This window comes from Heterocephalus glaber, unplaced genomic scaffold, assembly GCF_053883595.1.
Source record: "Heterocephalus glaber isolate CG9 unplaced genomic scaffold, H.glaber_assembly_v1.0 deba00001608, whole genome shotgun sequence".
NCBI classification, from domain to species: Eukaryota; Metazoa; Chordata; class Mammalia; order Rodentia; family Bathyergidae; genus Heterocephalus; species Heterocephalus glaber.
Window position 1 is genome coordinate 38,643,147 of NW_028258379.1, and position 9,380 is coordinate 38,652,526.

The 9,380-nt window shown below is 49.1% G+C and overlaps 1 long non-coding RNA gene across 5 annotated transcripts in view; it reads right to left on the reverse strand.

Moving 5' to 3' along the window:
* Positions 1–8,123, reverse strand: part of LOC101697405 (uncharacterized) — a 28,894-nt gene extending 20,771 nt beyond the window's left edge. Inside the window, exons 1-5 of one of the 5 annotated variants that reach the window (XR_015444962.1) lie at positions 4,187–8,116; positions 3,581–3,849; positions 2,512–2,629; positions 1,386–1,825; positions 400–588 (exon numbers count right to left, since the gene is read on the reverse strand). This is a non-coding gene — a long non-coding RNA (uncharacterized LOC101697405). Of the gene's footprint in view, positions 1–399; positions 589–1,385; positions 2,630–3,580; positions 3,850–4,186 lie in introns of all 5 variants that reach the window. The other 4 variants (XR_015444960.1, XR_015444964.1, XR_015444961.1 and 1 more) reach the window with 4 other exon arrangements.
* Positions 8,124–9,380: the final 1,257 nt, after the last annotated feature.

Sequence of the window (9,380 nt, forward strand, 5' to 3'; positions counted from 1 at the left end):
GCCAGAGGGCTCCGACTCAGCTCAGGGTTGGCCAAGGAGGAAGGCTTGGCCATCAGGTGAGGGCTGGCAAGATCTAAACTCCTCAGTGTGCAGACAGTCCCAGGGCCTGAGCAGGGGAGACCCCCATGCTTTGCAGAGCTGGAGGTTCCATCTCTGGAGCCAGGCAGAAAGGTGGGTGGCACGCAGAGTGGACAGGAGCCTCCCGCCATGCCCAGGCCCTGCCATGGTGAAGCGGAAGTGGTGTGCAGTGGCTCACACATCCGTCCCTGTCCCACTGCCTGCAGAGCCTCCAGTGTCCTGGGCCAAGTGCTGCAGGTGGAGCTGAGCATCCTCTGAGCCCCCTGCACAGCTGGGCCTGCGTCACCGCGCAGCAGCCCATGGCTTCAGAAAGCATCTCACCTGCCTCCCCTCAGGCGGTGTGGAGATCCCAGGGGTCACTCTGAAGAAACAGCCAGGATCTGGGGAGCCTGGAAGTAGGCAGGACGGGGCCTCTTGCTGCCTCACAACCCCTGGGGCTGATGACCACAGACCCAGGCTCCCCACTCCCATCACTTGCACAGCCCACGAGGCCAGGAGGTCTGGCTGCCCCTGGTGGGGAGACAGCACGAGAAAGTCACCCAGGAGACACACCCAGGTTTGCAAAGGGGAATTAGGAATCCTGGCGCCCCTTGTACGGAGCAAAGATGTGTCCCCCTTTCTTGTCCTTCCATGCCTGGATGACAGACAGCTGCCCTGGGCAGAGGGGCAGTGGACACGGAGCCCTGCCTACTTTTGTCACACTGTGTATTGGATAGACTCTCCCACTGCCTCAGTTTCCCCTTCTGGACAAAGCCAGGGACATGCCTAGGGGACCTGCCTGCTGTAACCATCGTGCAGCTGGTGTGGAGCACCAGTGAACTTCTGCACCTTGCGCCTGCCCCTGAAGTCCCTGCCCACCGCTCTCCACAGCCTCGGTGCTGTCCCCTCCATCCCCCCGGCCACTGTCAGCCTGTGAAAGGTGGCAGATGAGTGGCAGACTTGTCCCCACCAGGCGGGGTGCTCTCTGTCCAGAGTTCAGCAGTGGATAACTAAACGAGATCATCTCAGACCCTCCCACTGCACCTAGCTGTGTGCCCAAGGCTTTTGCAGTGCTGCCCAATGTCCAGGACACTCGTGTGACAAGGGCACAGCCACCCGCACGCTTGGCCAACCAGTGCCTGTGACAGAGACACCTGGATTCAGACCCACTCGCTTTTCTCACCCCTGGGTTGTCCCAGGGGAGCCCAGAGGCACAGACACAGAAACAAGGCAACAAGGCTGCCCCTGGGAGGCCAGGCAGAGACCAGACCAGGAAGCCTAGGAGATGCAGGTCTCGATGGATAAGTTCGGCTCCCCAGGAATCAAACCTCAGCTTAGAGTCGGCCAGGCCTTCGGACCCACTGTCATTGGAGAAGGTCCCGGGGTGGCAGAGAGGAGCAGGCGGTGGGAGACAGAGCCAAAGGGCTTCTGGGATTTCGGGCAGCAGGGACCCGTGTCCGGGCGCCTCCCTCCCGCCATGCTGGCAGGCCTGGCTGTTGTGCAATGGCTCGCTGAGCTATTCCTGTCTGCTGCCAGTAAACAACTGTCCTGTGGCGCTTGCCATCTTGGCTCTGATTCCCTGCCAGGGGGACGCTTGGTCCTGACTCACCTTCCCACGGACATCCAGCCTCCTCGAGCGCAGGGGTCCTGCCCACACAAGTGTCTGGGCCTCGTGATGGAGCATGAACAGGCTGGCAGCTGGCTTTATGGGCTTGGCTCTGCAGCGTCCCTCCGTCCCCATGACGCCGAGGCCGGGTGCGAGCCAGACCTGGACCCAGAGTTGCCCAGAGGCTGTGAGGGACCATGCGCCACCCCGGGCTCCCCAACGGAAGGGCATGGGTTCCCAAGATGGTGGGCACAAGGCCACTCTGAGGCCCCTTGTGCCCCTCCCTCTTGCTCTTGTTTTGGGAACTCCCATCCTTGCAAGTCCCTGTCATGCTCAGCCTTCCTGGGGGACATGCTGGAGTACAGAGCAGCATAGAGCAGGGACAGCAGGACCCAAGCAGGGACACAGGGCAGCAACTGGTCAGCGACATGTGCCACAGGACGGGACACCTGCTCCAGAAAGAGGCTGCCACCACGTTGAGACCTGCCATTGGAAAACAGGCAGGTTCCCAGGGGAAGGACAGATATTTCAGCCACGCCAAAAGGCCAGCGTGGGTAGACCAGGGAGTGTGAGATTGCCGGAGGATGCACTAACTACCACAGCTGCCTGCCATAACAAAGCCCTGAGACCCAGGCCGAGACAAGAGGACGTTATTTTCCACAGTCCTAGAGGGTGGAAGTCCAAGCTCAAGGCGTCCACAGGGTTGGCTTCTTTCAAGGCCTCTCTCTTGCCTGCAGCTGCTGCCTGCTTGGTGTCTGCTTGTGGCCCCAGCCAGTGCCTGTGTGCTAACATCCTCTGCTGGGAGGACACCAGCCATACCCAATTAGGGCCACCCAAAGTGACTTCACCTCTCCAAAGACCCCATCTCCAGGCAGCCACAGTCCTGGGTATTACAGCTTCAACAGGGGATTCGTGGGCGGGACACAGTCCATCCCCTAACAAGGCGTGGAAGTTGAACCTAAAGCACTTGAAAAGGAAGAACAAAGAACATAAACTCCAAAGAACATCCTCCCCCACCTTTGGGGCCCCGAGGGAGGGCCAGAGGTGGTGAGCGAGCCGTCGGGAAGAGAGCAGGACCTGGCCTCTTAATCAGGACAGGCTCTCAGCAAGACACAGTGGAAGATAAGTGGGAAAGCACTTCATCTCCAATGCGTTAATCTGCCCTGAAATCAGCCAAGCATTCATCATCATGATGCTGATTTTCCAGGAAAATTAAATAATTGCAGCCCAGGTGGGAGGACCTGAGTCACGGCCCTTAACACCGCCCTCCAGGGCCTCGGCGAGATGGATTCCATTGCTGCGGACTTGCGCAAAGCCTCTTTTTTGTGTATGGAGACTGTGGGGATCTGACAGCCAGCTCCTGAGAGCTGGTGGGCGGCTGTCACAGCGACGGTTCTCTTGGACATGAGCTCTCACGGTGCCTCTGGTAATGGCCCACTTCAAGAGACTGAGGGTCTCTCCAGCCTGTTACCAAGTCCTACAACTTCTGAATCACAGAGAAGTGGGTGCCAGGGGTTGCATCCGAGCAGGGACAGCAGTCTACGTCCCTGGGACGCCCAAGCCCAGCCCTGGCTTCGAGCCACCACGCCCTGTGCCCAGGCTCCGCAGCCTCCCTGTCTGTTCTTGGGAGGCACAGTCACAGCTGTCCTCACTCTGGGATCACAGGCCTTGGCTCTGGGAGGAAACCCCTGTCCCTGAGAGTGACACACAAGGCCCTGGGAGGACAGGCTCCCTTCTAGGGCTGTCACCAAGATCTCTGCAGCCAGCAGCCTCCTTTCTTTATTTTCCTCATTTCCATATCTTTTCTAGATGCCTCTTGGTTTCAAACAGTTGAGTTCATCTTACTCCTTACTTCCTGGCACATAATGATCAACTGCCCGTCACATTTAATGCTACAAAACCCCTATGCCCACTTACCGGTGCCCCCAAAGCACTCACTGGAGGACTTCATCTACACTCTTGGATGTGCGTTGAAACAGGCGGAGCTCTTGTTTTGTGTGCAAGCATGGCTTCCGCTGTAAGTATGTTTTGTTGTGCTCTCCAGCCCCTGTTTCTTACTTTTTTCATCCAACAATATGCCTTGCAAATCTGTCCGCGTAGCTCGTTGCAGTATGTGCCTCCAGTTCGGTGATTCTGACAAGAGCACGAATCTTGAGTTCCACATCTTCCTGTTACTTACAGGTGCCCTGGGGTGGACATGAATGGACCGTCTTCCCCCTGCACCGAGCGGAGGGCCCTGAGGAGCCTCCCAGGGATCCCCTGGCTCTTGGAGCGTCACTGAGGCCTGCTGTGGGCCCAGCCCCGGACCTCCCCTCGAGTTTCTCTGGGCACATGGGAAAGAGGGAGGCCATACAGTCGAGAGCCACACAGGCTGCGGGTGGGCAGAGCACTGTCTGGCAGGCATGAGGCCCTGGGCTCATCCTCAGCACTGAGAAAGGAAAAGGAAACCACACAGACGGACTGTCACTGTGGGCCCCCAAGAGCAAAGCACTGACCTGCCCTCCCTCGAATCTCTCCACCTACCCGTTAGCTTTGCAGGTTTTCCTTCTCTGCACTGCCCGTTGTGTTCCACACACTGGCCCAATTTGTGTCTGAGTTCTGTACTCTGGAGAGCAGCCCTGCACCAATGTCCCTGTTGTAAACATCACACCGCAGCCTGACCTTTGCTCCTAACCTGGAGTCCACTTTCCATGGACCGGTATCTTTAACTCTGATGTAGGCAAACCCACCAGCAAGTCGCCCTGAGGGTTATGTTTTGTAGACCTTAACCAGCCCCACCTGCACCTGAAGGTCACAGAGGTATTCCATACATTTTTAACTCATGTGATAGTTTCACTCCTCATGTGTAATATTTGAACCATTTATATTTAACCTGCCCACACTTCCTAGACATGTGGTATGAAGTGTGAGGAAATCCACTTAATTCTTCCTATATACAGGGAGCCAGTTTTCCCAAAGGGATGATAAATTTATACCGTCCCCTCTGGCTTCTGATTCCCCTGGTAGCATTTACACTTCGTTGTCTGTATCTCCCAGTCTTGGACCAAATAAGTTTTAAAAGATGGCTTCCTGCTTTCCCTTTCTGGCCATCATTCCCCAAACAATGCAGTATAACAATTATTTACATAGCACTTCCATGGTATTAGGGGCTATATGTCATCTAAAGCCGATGAGAGGATACGGGTGGACATGTGCGGTTCCCTACAAGTGCTACATGTCATAGGAGGGTCTTGAGCCTCCTCAGCTTGGTATCCATGGGGATGCTAGAATGCGTCCCTCTGATATCCAGGGATGACTAGACCGTGCCTCCTTATGTGAAGGGTGTGGCTCTAATCTCTGTGGGCTTTTCATCATCATGGCATGGTAGATGGAAGTCCAAGATGCCCCTAAGACCCCCACAGTGTAGAACCCCTCTCACTAATGGGAGGGCAGCCTGTGTCCTCTGTGGGGCATCACTCCTGGGATTGGGCTACTAACCAGGTGACTCAGAGTTGATCAAAAAGGAGGTTATCCTTGTGGCCTGAATAAGGTGAGCCAAGGCCTTCCCTGGATGAGAGGTTCGACACGGGCTCAGGTGATAGGAAAAGTATCTGGGGCTTTGCAGAAGAAAGAGGGGTCTGGCAGACAGCACAGGAGGCCTCTGGGGACTGGGAGTGGCCTTCTGTGGGTACTCAGTAAGGAAACAGGTTCTCACCCACACCAAAGTCAACTGGACCCACCACAGAATGAACCTGGAAATGAACTGTTCCCCAGAGGAGCCTGTGACAGGTGATGCCATGGCCCCAGCAGAGACCTGATGGGTCAGGCCAGACTTCTGACCTGCAGAACCCCACACAAAAATTTTAAAACTGATACACGGTAAAAGAAAATGAATGCATTGTCCCTGCAGGATGTCTCCATGCTAGGCAGGACAAGCCCACCTCCTCCTTACCCTCAATCCTGAGCTCTCCTTTTAAAATAAACTTAGCAAGTTGTGGACATTATGGCTTATATATATTTTAGAATGAGTTTGTCAAGTCTCTCAAAAAGTCCAGCTGGTATTTTGAACAAAATTACATGAAATTTATAGATTAATGTGGGAAGATCTGACATTTTGACAATTTTAAGCGTCCGTGAAATGGTCTCTCTCCACTTGTTTGTGGGTTCCTTTAGGTCCTTCCAGTGCTTTCAATTTTATCTCTCCCTTCTTCATGGCTTCTTTTGTGTCCTTTGCATTTTAAAGAAAATTTGGGCTTTTACCCTAAAAGGTTTTTTGCATTTATTTTTTACCTAATTTCTAGATCCTTCATCATTTTGGTTCCTCTTGTGAATGTTTGTCTTTTTCTATTATATTTCTAATTGGTTAATGCCGGTGTAGAGGAAAGCCACTAATTTTAGTAAGTTGATCTCGTATTCAGGAGTCTTGCTAAGCTCTATTATTAGTTCCGATAAATTTTCTGTTCATTCTGTTGGGCTGCTATATAGATGACATATAATCTGTGTGTGCTGACAGCCGTCTCTTCCTCTCTTCCTCTCTTCACAGCCTTTCACTTTCTTGGTCCAGGGGCCCCGCCCAAGGCTCCCTTTGGGGCTGAATAGCTGCGGTGTCTCCACTTGTCCTATTTCCCAAGTGCAAGGGAATGGTTCTGAAGCACCTCTGTACCGTAGCTGATTTCCCACTGAGGTTTTAATCTGTAAAGACTTTGCCACAACAAAGATGTTTGTTCCTACTGAGAGTTTCCTGAGTTGTTGTTTTGTTTGTTTCTTTGTTTGAATTGCAGTCCTAGGGAGTGAACTCGGGCTCTTCCCACGGAGCTGCAGCCCCAGCCATTTCTTTTTTTTTTTTTTGGTACCAGGTATTGAACTTGCTCGGGTCCTTGCACTTGCAAGGCAGGCAGCAGAACCACTGAGCTAAATCCCCGGCCCTCCAGCCAATTTTAAAATTTTATTTGAGACAGGGTCTCGCTGAGTTGGTAAGTTGCTTGAGAATTTTTTTTTTCAAATCACCATTTGATGTTGAACTTTACCAAACACTTCTCAGTTGCTCTTTTAGTCCTTTAATATAGTAGATAGCACATTCATGAGATTTGTGATGTGAAGTTGTTCTCGCATGCCTAGAATAAGCTCAACTAGATCATTTTTCAAGATATACCACAAGGTTAACTAGAAGCTTATTTTGAATTTTGCAACAATTTTTATAAATTAAATAGCCTTTTTTTTTTTTCTTACATTGACCAAACCCAAATTTGGAATCCAGGTTAGTTTAGCCTCATAAAATGAGTTAGGCAGATTTCTCTTATTTTCACTCTTCTGGAAAAATGCCTCCAAGAGTATTTTATCTGATCTGATCCTTAAATATTCAGTAGAATTCTTCTGTAAAGCTCTCTAGGCTAGGCTTGATAATTTTTTGACAGGAACGTCTTTCTCATTTCAGCTTTCTCCCTTCTTTCCTTCCTTCCTCCCTCCCTCTTTCCTTCTCTCTCTCTCTCTCTCTCTCTCTCTCTCTTCCTTCATTTTGTTTCTGTTGTTGCTGCTGGTTCCAGAGCCCAGGGCCTCAGGTATGCTAAACAAGTGCTCTACCTCTGAGGTACAAACCCAGCCCTGACCGCCATTTCAATATCTTGAGAATTCGGTTTCCTTATATGTTATTACAATCTTCTCTATATTTGTTTTATTTATTTTTTGACTGATTGAAATGTCAATCTATCAGTTCCTAAGAGGAACATTTTATAAAAAATGTTCTAAATGTTGATTTATACCCAACTCCCAAATCAACATTTAGAACATTTTTTAATCAGGCCTTATTCCAGTGAGCATTCTCTCTTTAATATCAGAGCTTGGCTTGCCTGCTGGAGAACTTCACTTAAAAAGAGTTGTCTTCGTTCATGTCTAGATTTATTCAGCCCAATTCCATGGATGGTGATTGTATTAGTCACTTTCCTGTCACTGGCACAAAATACCAGATACCTGCAACTTAAAAGAGGGGTGGTATATTTGGCCTGCAGTTTCAGTGGGTTCGGTCCATGGTTGGCTGGCTCCAAGGCAGAAATGGCATGGTGGAAGGGCCTGGTGGAGAAAATCTGCTCAACCTATGGCAGGCAGGAAGTGGAGAGGGAGGAAAGGAGGAGCCAGGGACAAAAATACCCCCTTCCAATGCCTCCAGTTATTCACCTGCTTCAACCAGGCCCCACCTCCTAACAGCACACTTAGCTATGAACTCTTTAATGAACTAATCCACTGAGGAGCACAGCACCTCATGCTCCAATCATCTTCCAAAGGCCCCACCTCTGAACACAGGAGACTTTGGGGGGTATCTTAGATCTAAACTGTAATAGTCATTCAGGCCATTGCATATATCAGTCAGAGGTTCTTGGTGCCATAGAATAGTTTTCCTGAATAGCCTATAATGTATTTATTCATCAACTGTGGAGGACATGCAGATTGCTTCTGGTTTTTAGTTACTATGAATAAAACAGCTATATATGATTTTATATAAAAAATTTAGAGATTTGTGTTTTTATTTCTCTCAGGAAAGTACCTAAGAGTAGAACTGCTTAATGACTAGGTAAGTGTGTATTTACATCTATAAAACCATCAGGAAATATCACATGGTAACTCATAAACATGCACAATTTTTATGTCAATTTATATATAAAAAAAAGCTTCTCAAAAGTTTCCAAGTGATGGCAGCATTTGACACTTCAATAGTACCAAGAAAGGCCACTTACTATCCTACTTTTCAAGGGTACAGAAGGCACCATCCATGAGGAGTCACAAGACACTAAATCTGCAGTACTTTGACTGTGGATTTCCTGGCCTGCAGATCAGAGAGAAACAAATGTTTGTTGTTGATGGGCCACTCAGTTTGTAGCATTTTGTGATAGCATCTCAAACTAAAACCCTTTCTTTTTCTTGGGTAAATACCTCGGAGTAGAATGGCTGGAACATAGGACATGTCCGTGTTTAACGTTTAAGGAACTTAGAAAGTGTTCTCAAAGGGGTCACATGGTCTTATACTCCTCCAGCAGTGCTGGAGACTCATTGCTCTACACTCTTGTCAATACTGGGTGTGGTGAGTCTTTCCAATTTTAGCCATTCGAATAGGCCTGCAGTGGTGTCTCACTGTAGCTCACTAATGACTACTGACACTGAGCATATCTGCCATCCACGTGTGTCTTCTTGGACCAAGTAAATTTTCAAACATTTTATTCATTGTAAAAATTAGATTGTGCTTTTTGTAACTGAGTCAAGAGCTCTCTATGTGCTAGATAAAAGTTCTTTGTCAGACACATGCTTTAAAAATATTTTCTTCCAGTCTGTGCTTTGTTTTTTTATTCTCCTAACAGTGCCTTTTGAAGAGCACAAGGTTTTGCTTTTAATTTATCAATGTAGTTCTTTACAGAGTGTACTTTTAATGACATATTTAAGAAATATTGGCCGAGTTCGGAGTCACAAAGATTTTTCTCCTATATCTTTTTTATTAGAAGATGCATGGTTTTACATTTTACATTTAAGTCTAGGATAAACTTCGGGTTAATTTTTTGTATATGGTGCAAGTTAATGGGCCAAAGTTGAACTTGCAGGATATGGCTGTCCGACAGACCCATCATCATTTGCCACCATCCACTCTTCCACCTTTGCATTGGTATCAAAAATCAGTTTGGTATTTTTTAAAGTTTATTTCTGAACTCACCATTCTGTTCTATTCACCTATTTATCTATCTTGCAGTCAATATCT